Here is an 11,722-nt window from a genome sequence, read left to right as displayed (position 1 = left end):
CCTGCTGGGCAGCAAGATGGCTTTCAAGAGGAGACCCACTGTGGTAATCCATCCCGTGGGAGCCCAGAGCCCACCGCTGCAGAGACTATGGTGACGGAGATGCAAGAAACTCTAACCCCTAAAAGCCCTTGAGCTCAGGCTACCAATGGGCTGCCGGGATTGGTCAGGTTTGCTCCAGAGCTCGATGGTTCTCAGCAGACAGGTTGAAGTTTTATCTCTTCTGCCTCTAGGTTACAAAATATTCTTTCCATTGAGGTTTGGGAGGAGTTATCCAAAGCTCTTCTTCTGCCGAGTCATGTCCCCCATGAAGCTCCCCATCCTGCTAGCAGGGGAGGCTTCAACACCCGTGGAGGAGGATCAAACATAAGGAAGTATAGCATTTCCAAGGTTAGAAAATTTGCAAATGCAGCTTCGAGATTCATTTGAGTCCCATAGCAGTGACGGAAGCCTAACCTCCAAGCAAATATTACTCTTCCCTACCGGAGTTGAACAAACTGAGGTCAGGTAATTTCAACAAACTGGGTAATGCTATTTGAGGAGTCAGCCCTGATGTGGAAACGGGCTTTTTCTCCTAGAGTTCCTCAGAAAATGTTCTGCCTGACCCATTGCTGCCTGACCCTGGAAAGGGGTCAGAAATGAGGCCCCCAAAGCCAGGATATATTGGGATTTACTTTCTGGAAGCTGCCTGTGCGTGTCGCCCTCCCGGTAGACCTTTCCTAATGCACTGTGGCAAAGTAAAGTGACAAGAATGGGGGCGATAATACTGATGCCAAGAGTGACAGAAGCAGCCTTGGCACTTCTGCCTTCAAACTCTACCTTTTGCTCTGCCTACGTGCAGAGGGCCGTCTCCTCAACCTCCTGTGCAGAAATCATATCTCCACCTCCCCAAAGCGAAGTGAATTTTCAGAAGATGAATTATTGTGTTATGTAATTGGATCCATTTAATATCTGGGAAAAGAGGGGGAAGTAACATTGGCTCAGTTTGGTGGGTCGTGTACTCCGTGATGTCTTTGTGCGGGCAGAGTTCTCCCTCCCAACTGTCACCGACCACAGCTAGAGAAGGAGCTCCGGAGAGGAGCTGCTCCCAGAAGCCAGCAGCGGAAGGGCTTCCCCCAGAGACCCTGCAGGGTGGCTTGAGCTCCATTTCCAGTGGCTGGGTTTTCCAACTGGTCCTTGAACCTGTGGTCACCGGGACAGGAGCCACAGCCTGCACGATGCACCCCTGAACACAATGGAGCCCTTGACAGGGGAGTAAGAAAGCCGTTTATACTCCCCTGCACCTGGGAACGAACTTACATTTTCTGTTTCGCAGACAAGACTCCTAAGGTGAAAACTCTCACTTGAGGTGAGTTAATGAAATAAACAGGCAAAAACAAAATCCCCAACAGGATTACAAATGAACTCTCATGTCTATTTTTGCTCCCAGGGCATTGCATTTTCACCTTATTCTGTTCCCCAACAGTCATCTCTAAATGTTTCCGGTTCTTGTTTTCAGGTTTGGAAGGCCTGTCTCCCCCCTGTCCATGTGCACCCCAGGAGAAACGTGGGTGTGGGGAAGGTGGCAGATTACAGGTGCCCTGGTGGTCCAGTCAGACTACCCTTTAGGAAAACATGATCAATCATGCTAACAGGAGGGGTGGGATTCCCATATGTTTGAGTGTGTACTGTAGGAACAGCCACGATATATATAAATAAGAATGAGGCAAGACATAAATTATGTGGCTTAATAGAAAAATTCTTACTGGTTGCTCAGGCAGGTCAAAATTAGATGATCTCTTCTGTGGGATCAGGTATAAATATTCAGGTCTTACAGATTGCTTCCATGTCCTAACCCACCTCAGGGCTTAGTCTCTGAAACTGATCAAGAAAGCTGCAGTCTGTAGACTGGAAAGTATTTAGCGTCAAATTGGCCATTCAATATTTATGATGGCTCAGGTCAGAGCATCTCCACAAACACTCCCTGACAGAGATAATCATCCCACCAGTTCTGAAAAATAGAATGTTAATTTCGAGTGACTCATTTAACATCGAAGCAAACTATTAAGTTGTCTATTTTGAAATTCCAGTATATAAAATTTTCAAAGGGCTTTAGAAGCCATTTAGGATGCATGTTCAGCTCTGTTATGGAACATGAAGAACATTATTAAAAAGAAAAAGATTCTAGGGCTTCCCTGGTGGCGCAGTGGTTGAGAGTCTGCCTGCCGATGCAGGGGACACGGGTTCGTGCCCCGGTCTGGGAAGATCCCACGAGCCGCGGAGCGGCTGGGCCCGTGAGCCATGGCCGCTGAGCCTGTGCGTCCGGAGCCTGTGCTCCGCAACGGGAGAGGCCACAACAGTGAGAGGCCCGCGTACTGCCAAAAAAAAAAAAAAAAAAACCAGAAAAAGATTCTAAATGCATGAAGAATAAGGGGCTCATTCTCCCACTCCTGAACATTTAGAGCAGAGTCTGAGAACCTCTATCCCTTTCTCCATGTCTCCTGCATGGGGAGAGGCACACGCTCCGGAACAACTCCAAGGAGACTCTTCTTCCCTATCTTCTATTGGAGATGATGCAATGGACAGGTGGGTCAGAAGCTTATGGGCTACAGTCCAGTCCTGTCATGGTCAAGCTGTGTGCCTTTGCGCCAGTTGTTCGGTCTCTCCAAACCTCTTCCACTACATGGTGGAGGGATTGTCTAGTTGTTGGGAGGCGAAGATATTGAATAATATCCTCTGAACTGAGAAGGAATTTTGAGATGGAAAAAGCGAAGCGGGCAACTCCATAAAGTGCAATATGAAGCTTATTGTGGGTAACTTACACGCGGGCAGGAAGGATGGGGCAGACAGAAGATGCAGACATGTTAGCAGTTGCACTCCGAACCACCAGGGGGGGTACAGGGGGATTTAAAGGAGCCAAAGCTAAAAATAGAATCTGACTACCCAGTGAGAAGCACAGTTGGCGCTGACTGGAACTGGGGATTTTTCCTCCCCCCGGGGGGGGGTCTCATGACCATTAACCATCTGTGTTAGCAAAAGGCATTCTTCCAGTTTTCAAATCAGATGAAGGTGAGGGTAAAAGGTGATAGTGAACTCACCTAGCTTGGGCACAATCCTTGTGACTAGGCTAAAGTTTAGTGCTCAGGGAGGGGGCAGGACTGGGGGCCTGCGACGGAGCTGACAAACTGGTCAGCCACACACTAGTTCAATGCCGAGTCATGTCCCCCATGAAGCTCCCCATCCTGCTAGCAGGGGAGGCTTCAACACCCATGGAGGAGGATCAAACATAAGGAGGTATAGCATTTCCAAGGTTAGAAAATTTGCAAATGCAGCTTCGAGATTCATTTGAGTCCCATAGCAGTGACGGAAGCCTAACCTCCAAGCAAATATTACTCTTCCTTACCGGAGTTGAACAAACTGAGGTCAGGTAATTTCAACAAACTGGGTAATGCTATTTGAGGAGTCAGCCCTGATGTGGAAACGGGCTCGTGACAGAGAAGACAGAAAGGCCAAACGGCAGAGTAAGGGCCTCCAGCCCTTAGAAACCGGCCTGGCTGCCTCTTGGCTTACCTTATACATAATATCGTGTACAGAAAAAGACACTAGAAGAAAAGAAGTACTTTAATCATGTGCTTATTTCTAAAATGATGGGATTAAAGATGTTTTATTTATTTTCATCTTTATGATATTTAAATGTTTTCCAAAGTTTTTTACAATGAATAAGCATGACTTTGGAGAGGAGAAAAAATAAGTGGTATTGCAAAACACAAAAAAAACAAAACAAGTGGAGGGAAATATGGATGGAGAGGCAAGAAGGTGGGAAATGAAAATCAAAACCCAAACCAAAAACTGGTCTCGGAAAACCAGGGCGGGCCCACTCAGACTCGCTCCACCTGCATCCCGGCTTGGGGAGTCTGAGGACCCTCCGCCGCCTCGCCCCGCGCCCGCGCGCCCCGCCCCTCGGCCCCGCCAGAGGGCGCCCTGGGGCCGGCCCGCCGCGTACTCGCCCTTCGCGTTTCCCTGGGTGCTTCTCCGCTGGGTGAGGAGAGAGCGCTCCCGGGCCGCGGGCGAACAGGAAGCGCCTGTGCACAGCGACGCGGGATCGGGATGCAGAACAGCGCACCCGCGCCTCACCCGCCGAGCACCGCGGCTCTACACCGTCCAGCCCGGCGCGCACACGGCCCGCCGTCTCCCCGCAGACAGCGCAGCGGGCAGCCTCGCCCGGCCTGGGTGCGATGCCCACAGCTGCGGGTGGCCCTCGGGGCAGATCCCGGCCCCGGGCTGCCTCCTACCCGTCCCCGCCAGGCTCCTGCGCCCGATTCCCTTCCCGGGCCGTCCAGCCTCGCCCAGAGGCCACTCTGGGTCACCTCTGCGCACCAGGGCACACCCAGGGGCGTGCATGACAAGATGCCACTTCCCCCAAGAGTGATTGTATTGTTTTTCACACTAAAACAAAAAAAAACTTTAACAAAAAGGGAAGTAATACACACATAGTAATATGTAGTTGTGAAAAATCCAAATAACCCGTGTGTGTATTTTTAAAACTCAGTCTCCTTTCACCACCGTCTTACCAACTCCCTTCTCCGTAAACAGTTACTAGCGATAGGTTCTTAAATGCATTCATATACATATAATAAGTATACTGTTGTGGATATTAATGTGTTTGTCCATCCGACCATCAGTCCATCTATCCATACTTTAATGCATGCATCCATCCACCCATGGAAGAATATTAATCAAAATGTTAACGGTGGTAATTTTTAGGTGGTAGAATTAAAACGATTCTTATTTCCTGAATGTTCTACAATGAAAATATGGGTGCAGAGGGAGCTGTTACTATTTTTAAATCAATTTTCTCTCTTAAGGCTGTCCTCACCTCTACAATAAATGAACTAACCCTCAGGGGCATCTCTGAGTCTCCCCATCTTACTGGAGAGATCATCGTCATCACCATCTCCCAGCTTCACCAAGCAGCGCTCTGGTCTCCTGGTAACAGACCTGAAGGTTTGTGTCTCGGTGATTAATGACTATGATGGACTTGGCTACTGCCTACGATTTTACCAGTTTCAAGAGCAGATTAATTGGGAAATGTTCGCTGCTGGCTTCTGGGAAATAGCAATAGAATCACGATGATAGTGTTATCTGTGGATTAAGAACTTATACGAAGGGGTATGTTTTTCTTTGTGATTCTTGAAAAGTGATTTTGAAAATTTTCTTTGATTTTTGGAGGCCAGAGAACCCAAGTTCTTATTTAAAAGCTTGTTCTAACCAATCCTGAATCTTTATTGTCTTTGGGAGTTATGCAGCTTAGCCATTACAAGGCTCCTCCTTTCCTTCCCAGTGTTTGAAAAGCAGAAAGGGGTTTGGTGCCCTAACCTGAACACATGGCACCCAACATCCATTTCTGGGTTGTTTGTGAGGGGCAGACATACAAAGCCTGAGAGGGTCCCCTGCAATGTTGCCACGCAGGGGTAGTTTGACTTTTGTATGTGTAACAGATTTATTAAAAATACATGTATTAAAAATCACAATTTTAAAAGTAAATCAAAATGTTTAACGTTTTGGTAATAAATGGAGGAAACAAGTAAGAGCCCTGTTTAAGCCTTTGATTCCCTGTGCATCAACCATTTCCAATAAATTATTATTGAATAGCACCTGCTTCACCACCAGCCAATATGATCTGGGCAGGGAAAGAAAGGATAGGAAAGCGGACCCACCCAACCCTCAGGGAACTGACAGAAATCCCAGTGTGTTTCCAAGCTTGTGGGAAATGCATTACTCCAGGGATTCCTAGACTTTTACATCGCACAGACAAATAAAATTCCAAAATAAAAGTATGCCAACTTTTAATTTTGCCAAGTAAGGTCATTCAAAAAGAACCTGTCATCTACTGGCACTACTGTTTTTTATAAAAGAAAGGACACATTGACAACAAAAGACACGATCTCAGAATAAAGGAGTGTGTTTTAAAAATTAATTTTGCATAATAAAATATTTTACCATATTTTCCTTAACTTTTCATTTTTTGCCCATTTTCCTGTCTTAGTTCCAAGAGCACAAGGACTGTAATTTATTCTTTGTTTGATGGGGGTTATTCTTACACTGTTTTAAGGCCATCATGATGACTATTACTGAACAATATAGTACATTGAGGTGAGAAATATTAGCTATTTGGCTGAATTTATACTAATCATAGGATCCTATACTAATCCTGCACCCAAACTTTCCAATATGGGTAAGCATACCACCATTTATTTTAATTTTAGATTGCTTTTGTTGTTTGTGTTGAGTTTGGATTTATATACTTTCTAGGTAATTGAAGGTCCTGTTACTTGGATTCTTGTCAGTTGAAGACCCTCTGCTAGTGACCACCCGAAGAACTGAGCGCTTTGATATCATATTCTTTGGCCTAAGGTATTTTCCAAATTACAATTGTTGAATTTCAAGAAACCAATGCTCCAAAGATGGATTATACTAGCCAACGCCTTAAAATGAAATGGGGGAGGAGGAGACGATGGGAGGGAGGGAGATGGGGAGGGCAAGGAAAGAAAAAAGGGATGGAGGCAGATGAGAAGGGGAAGGACAACAAAAATCAATTGAGATGAAAGGGGTGCTGTATACAAACAGATTTTTTTAACCTTTCCTAGAATTGCAGCAGATCCTGGGACCAAGAATCAACCTCCTATTTCTTGAAAGCAATCAGAAAGGCATTAAATCACCCAGAAGTTGGAAGCGGTTTGTCAGAGAGGATTCCCTGATCTGTCAGTGTTTACGACATGTATCTCAACCTGCTGACATTGTCCAGCAATGTCACCAATGTCCTGGTGGAATAACTACAAGGCAGCTCCCTGGATAATGAGGGGGCAGGAGGTTTTCGAGGCACAAGCTGTACTGTATTACAGAGTAGTAATGGAAACCTCAACCTTGAATATGACTTATTTCTTTTCAAACTGAAAAGTTAAAGTATGTCAGCCAGGGAAATGAAAAGCCTTTAGCGGTTTTACTTTGTCTTGAGACCCAGAGATTTGACCCAGGTCCTGGATGTCTGGGAAAGGGATTCATTTGCAGCCTCCAATTTCTTGAGCTGCAATTCCCAAAGAACCTTCCATCAGAATGGACTTTGCAGAGAATTCATACAACCTTGGCACTTCCCCAGGCTTCATCCTTGACTTGGTTCCCCCATTCTTTTCTGGTCAAGTTATCCCAGATTTGTGTCTGCAGCTGTCACTCAGACACACACACTACAGCCCCTGACTTCTCTCCAGAGCTCCAGACACATATTTTTGTCTCCCATCCAACAGGCGTCTTAAACTCAGCAGATCCCCAATCAAATGGACCACATTCTCCCCCCCCCAGCAGCACGCTCCCTCACTTGCTGTACTCCTTTCTTTACTTTGGGCAGCTGCACTGTCATTTACCAAACTGCTCAAGCCCAAACCTCAGCGTCACCCTAAACTCCATCTTCTTCCTTCACTGCAGTCTCCCCATGGTCACCGAGGTCTGTCCTCTCCAACCCTACCGTGCCTTGCTCTTCCATCCTCTTTGCTCCATTCCTCTGTCCAGGCCCTCAGCCCCTCTCACTTGGACCGGGGCAACTGCTTTCTAACTGTTTTCTGGGTCACAGTATCACCCCACCAGAGCCTGTTCACATAGATGTCAGGAAGATCTCCGTAAAACACAGTTCTGTTTCCATCTCTCTCCTGCTTAAACCTACCTGGTAGTTCCTCATTGTCAGTAGGATAAAGTCCAAAGTGTTAATACTTGCCATGTCAGATCAGGTCCTTCCCATCTGACTCCCATCCACCCTAGTGTCCTCCTGGGACCTTCGCCACCGGGCATCCTGAGGGAGACACTATAGATAATACGCTGATTTACATTCTCCCGCTCCTTCCTGATTAAAATAATAATTGTTAATTATATTTTCAAGTCGTTTGTGAGGTTTGATGTGGCCAAGTGACAAGTTCTGGATAGTGGAATGTTAGCAGAAGTAACATGAGAGAATTTCCGAAAACCTTTCCAGGGGGCGCTGGTGAGCATCTTTTGCTCCATTTCTTTTGCTCCCTCTCCACCCTCCAGCCCGGAACTCAGATGTGATGGATTCCATCTTGGACCATGAAGGTGAGGGACACACCCCAGGGGAGGAAGAGCAGCAAGCTGGATGGTGCCATGGAGCAGGACTGCCAGAGCCCTGACTACCAAGCTCTGGAACTTTCTGCCAGAAACAGACTTCTAACGTGGTTAAGCCATTGTCGTTTTGAGTCTCTGCCCCTTGCTGCTGAACCTAATCATAGCTGATCTAGAATTTGGTACCGGATAGGGGATGCTGTAGGTAACCCCACGCTTATCTTTTTCTTTCTTTATGCTCCAGAGGGACTCAAGGAGCCAGCCAACCCCCCAGTGTTTAAATTCTTCACTCTCTTATTACCATAGCCACTTGGCCTTCCAACATTCTGGTTTCATAGATACTTTTTTCCCCAGGTGAGCACAGTGATAATTTGCGTAACTGTTCCACCGCTGCATACCACACACTGGTAGATTTTGCAAGTGCGTCTGATTGGCAGAATCACATCCAGAACCATACCTTCAAGGCATTCTGGAAATATGGCTTTATTTCCAGTTCTGCAGAGTAGGCAGCACCCTGGGAAGGCATGTGGAGTGCATCAGTCCAGACTGCTCATTCTGCACGTGTTCCTCAATCCAGCCCCGCGCGACACCTCCTCTTCAGCAGACTTGCCAGGACGTGCTTGCTTTCTTTACATCATTTCTGCAATTCCTTCTGCCTTGAATCTTGCCTCTCCCCCTCCCTCACTCCTCTGCCCCGGTGAGTTTATGCTTATTTCTCAACCCCTGGCAGAGCAAATCCATCCTGTCTGCTGTGGGATCTGTGCAGCACTTGGAATAATCCAGTCACTGTCCTTAAGTGAAATATATTATTGGCTCACAGATCCCGCTTCTCCACTAAAAGGTGAGCTTCTCAAGGACCGAATGATAAGCGAATGTCGCATCTGTGCCCTCTTCTGCCTCCTACTTCTATCCCAGTCTGGCAGAGGCACTGAGGAAATGTTTGTTGAACTAGTGAACATTGACAGCGGCTCCAAACTAAGCTACCTCCTCCCTCAGACTGCAGGGTTCAGAGTAGATTCCAGAACATGTATATGTACGGATGAGTCGTTTTGCTGTGCACCTGAAACTATCACAGCATTCTTAATCAGCTATACTCCAATATAAAATAAAACGTTAAAAAAAAAAAAAAGTGGACTCCAGAGTAGAGCCAGCTGTGTGTGAATCTCGGCTCTGCCGGGTTCCAGCTGGGACATCCCGGGCATACTATGTGACATCTCTGTGCGTTAGTTTCCTTCTCTGTGACATGAGTTCAGTAACACCCACAGGGTTGTTGGGAGGATTAAACGACGGCGCCTGTGAAGCATGTGGTACAGCACCCAGCACACACATGGAACTCAAACATCAGCTAGTATCATTTTGTGGGTGCCGCTCTCTTGCGTGCTCTTCACTTTCCCTTCTTTTCTCCTCTCTCTGTACTTTGCTTATCAGTAACATTTCGACACAACGAACATTTTCCGAGCCCCGGCACTGTGCCAGGACAAACACAGCCTTGGGGAGCTTGCTGGCTTTTAGGAAGGCAGACACAAACCATGAACCCCAGCCAAGCATGGCACTTGAATGATAGGAGTCTTCACCAGTTTCCATGGAAGCGCAGGGGAGAGAGGCAGTCTCCGCTGTGGATAGGGGGTCGGGGTGGGGGGAGGACAAATGATTTACAGAGGGGGGTGGTGATTCTTGCGATGGCTTTTAAAAGAGGCGTGGGAGGAAGAGGAGACTTCTGGGCAGAGAGAATCGAGTGTGTAAAGGCAGGGAGATGTCCAACACACAGTGTGGCTTAGAGGACTACCAGTAAAACTAGACCAATGGTTCTCACACTTGATCTTCCATCGGAATCCCCAGGAAGCCTGGATAATATGCAGATTGCTGGGCTCCTCTCCCAGAGTTTCTGCTTCACTAAACCTGGGGTTGGGCCTGAGGTCTTGCATGTCTAACAAGTTCCCAGGCAGTATTCGCGTTGCTGGTCCAGGACCACGCTCTGAGAGCGCTGGGGGGCCAGAGCATGATGGGGGAGTGGGGAGCAGGGAATAGTGAAAAGGAGAGCTGGGCTTCACAAGCTAGCTCAGGCGTTTAGATTCTATAAACAATGACAACAATACTTAAAGAGAAGAGTACACAATCAGATCTATGTGGCCCGAGTGGATGTTAAGGGCCTACGACTTCAGAAGGGAAGACTCATAAGGAGTAGAATCCAGGTGAGCTGTGGGTAGTCTGTGAGTAGCTTGGCACAGAGCCCAGTCCCCAGCCGCTCAGCCCGAGCCTCTCTCCCTGGGCTGCTCCTTTCCCCTGAACACAGAGGAAGAGGTGCTTCTCTCATCTCCAGGGTTAGGGCTTCTGCTCCTGCCTTCCACGCCATCACCGTCTCCTCTGGACTCATCCTCTTCCAGATATCTTCAGCCTTTTTTTCTGCACACCCCTTCCTGGTGGGCATAGTTTAAGCCAAACCTTCAACCATATAGCACTCCAGGAATCACACTACCCAGCTCCTTTTGGCTGCTACTATTAATACATTTTTTTAAGCCAAAAACATCTCAATGAATGGTCATCACCTGCCCCATTTCCTCACACCCGGTACCTACCCTCTGAGTCTCATTCTGCACCAGCCTAAGCAATGAGATAGCAACTTGCTTTTCCGGTTTGCTTTACTTGCATCAGCCTTGCTTCTACCCAAAAGTCTTGAGAGAACCCTACATCAAGAGCTCCAGTAAACACAGTTAATAAATGTTGAAAATGCCAAAACAGAATTGAATTTTTAAGCCTCCAAGACTTTATTAATCTTTCTACTTCAGGACAGCTTACAGGAAATCCATGTGACAGAATATATTATTATTTTCCTGTTAGGAACAACATAATCCAATTTGTCTAAACTGATGGAGTCAAAAAAAAAATTGAGGCTTATGTAAAGTATAATTCCATAGAGACTTATGTCTTAAGCTTTCCTGGTCTGTCTAGAGCTATGTTCCTTAGAAACAGGATTTATCCACCTTTGTATTAATTACTGTAAGAAGTGTCCATGAATTATCCATCACTTGTTTCTACATTTTAAATTTTTTAAAGGCTTGAGATAGGGGAATTCCCTGGACGCCCAGTGGTTAGGACTCTGCACTTCCACTGCAGGGGGCACGGGTTCCATACCAGCGCATGGCCAAAAAAAAAAGAAAGAAAGAAAGAAAGAAAAAATAAAGGTTTGAGATAAAATGGGGGCCTGTTGGGTATTGGGAGCATAAGCAAGTTTCTTTATTCAAATGCTGTAAACAAACATGTAACATCCATTGAACCCAGTTCAAGCCCTTGGATGTACAACAGGGATTGTTTTACTTCCTGAACAGGCAGTTTTCTGAGTGTTGCTTAGAGCCAGAGATCTCACACTTCTGTTTGAACTTTTCCCTCTCTTCTGGACCATTTATATATCTGCTGCAAATCCTTGATGTCAAATAGTCTTTTCACAGGTACCTTCCAACAGTGAGGGAATTGAAATATCTCCAAAATCAATTTCTAACTCAGGCAGAATGCCTTTTATAATGTCAATAGTCAGAAGAGCTAGGAAATTCTAGAAACAAACAGGCCCATTTCCTATCAATAAGCTTGCTCCTTTTTAAAAGCTTTTTCTCCACTTTATTCCTGC

The sequence above is a fragment of the Lipotes vexillifer genome, unplaced genomic scaffold, assembly GCF_000442215.2.
Source record: "Lipotes vexillifer unplaced genomic scaffold, Lipotes_vexillifer_v1.1 scaffold250, whole genome shotgun sequence".
Taxonomy (NCBI): domain Eukaryota; kingdom Metazoa; phylum Chordata; class Mammalia; order Artiodactyla; family Lipotidae; genus Lipotes; species Lipotes vexillifer.
Note: the sequence above shows the minus strand (reverse complement) of the source record.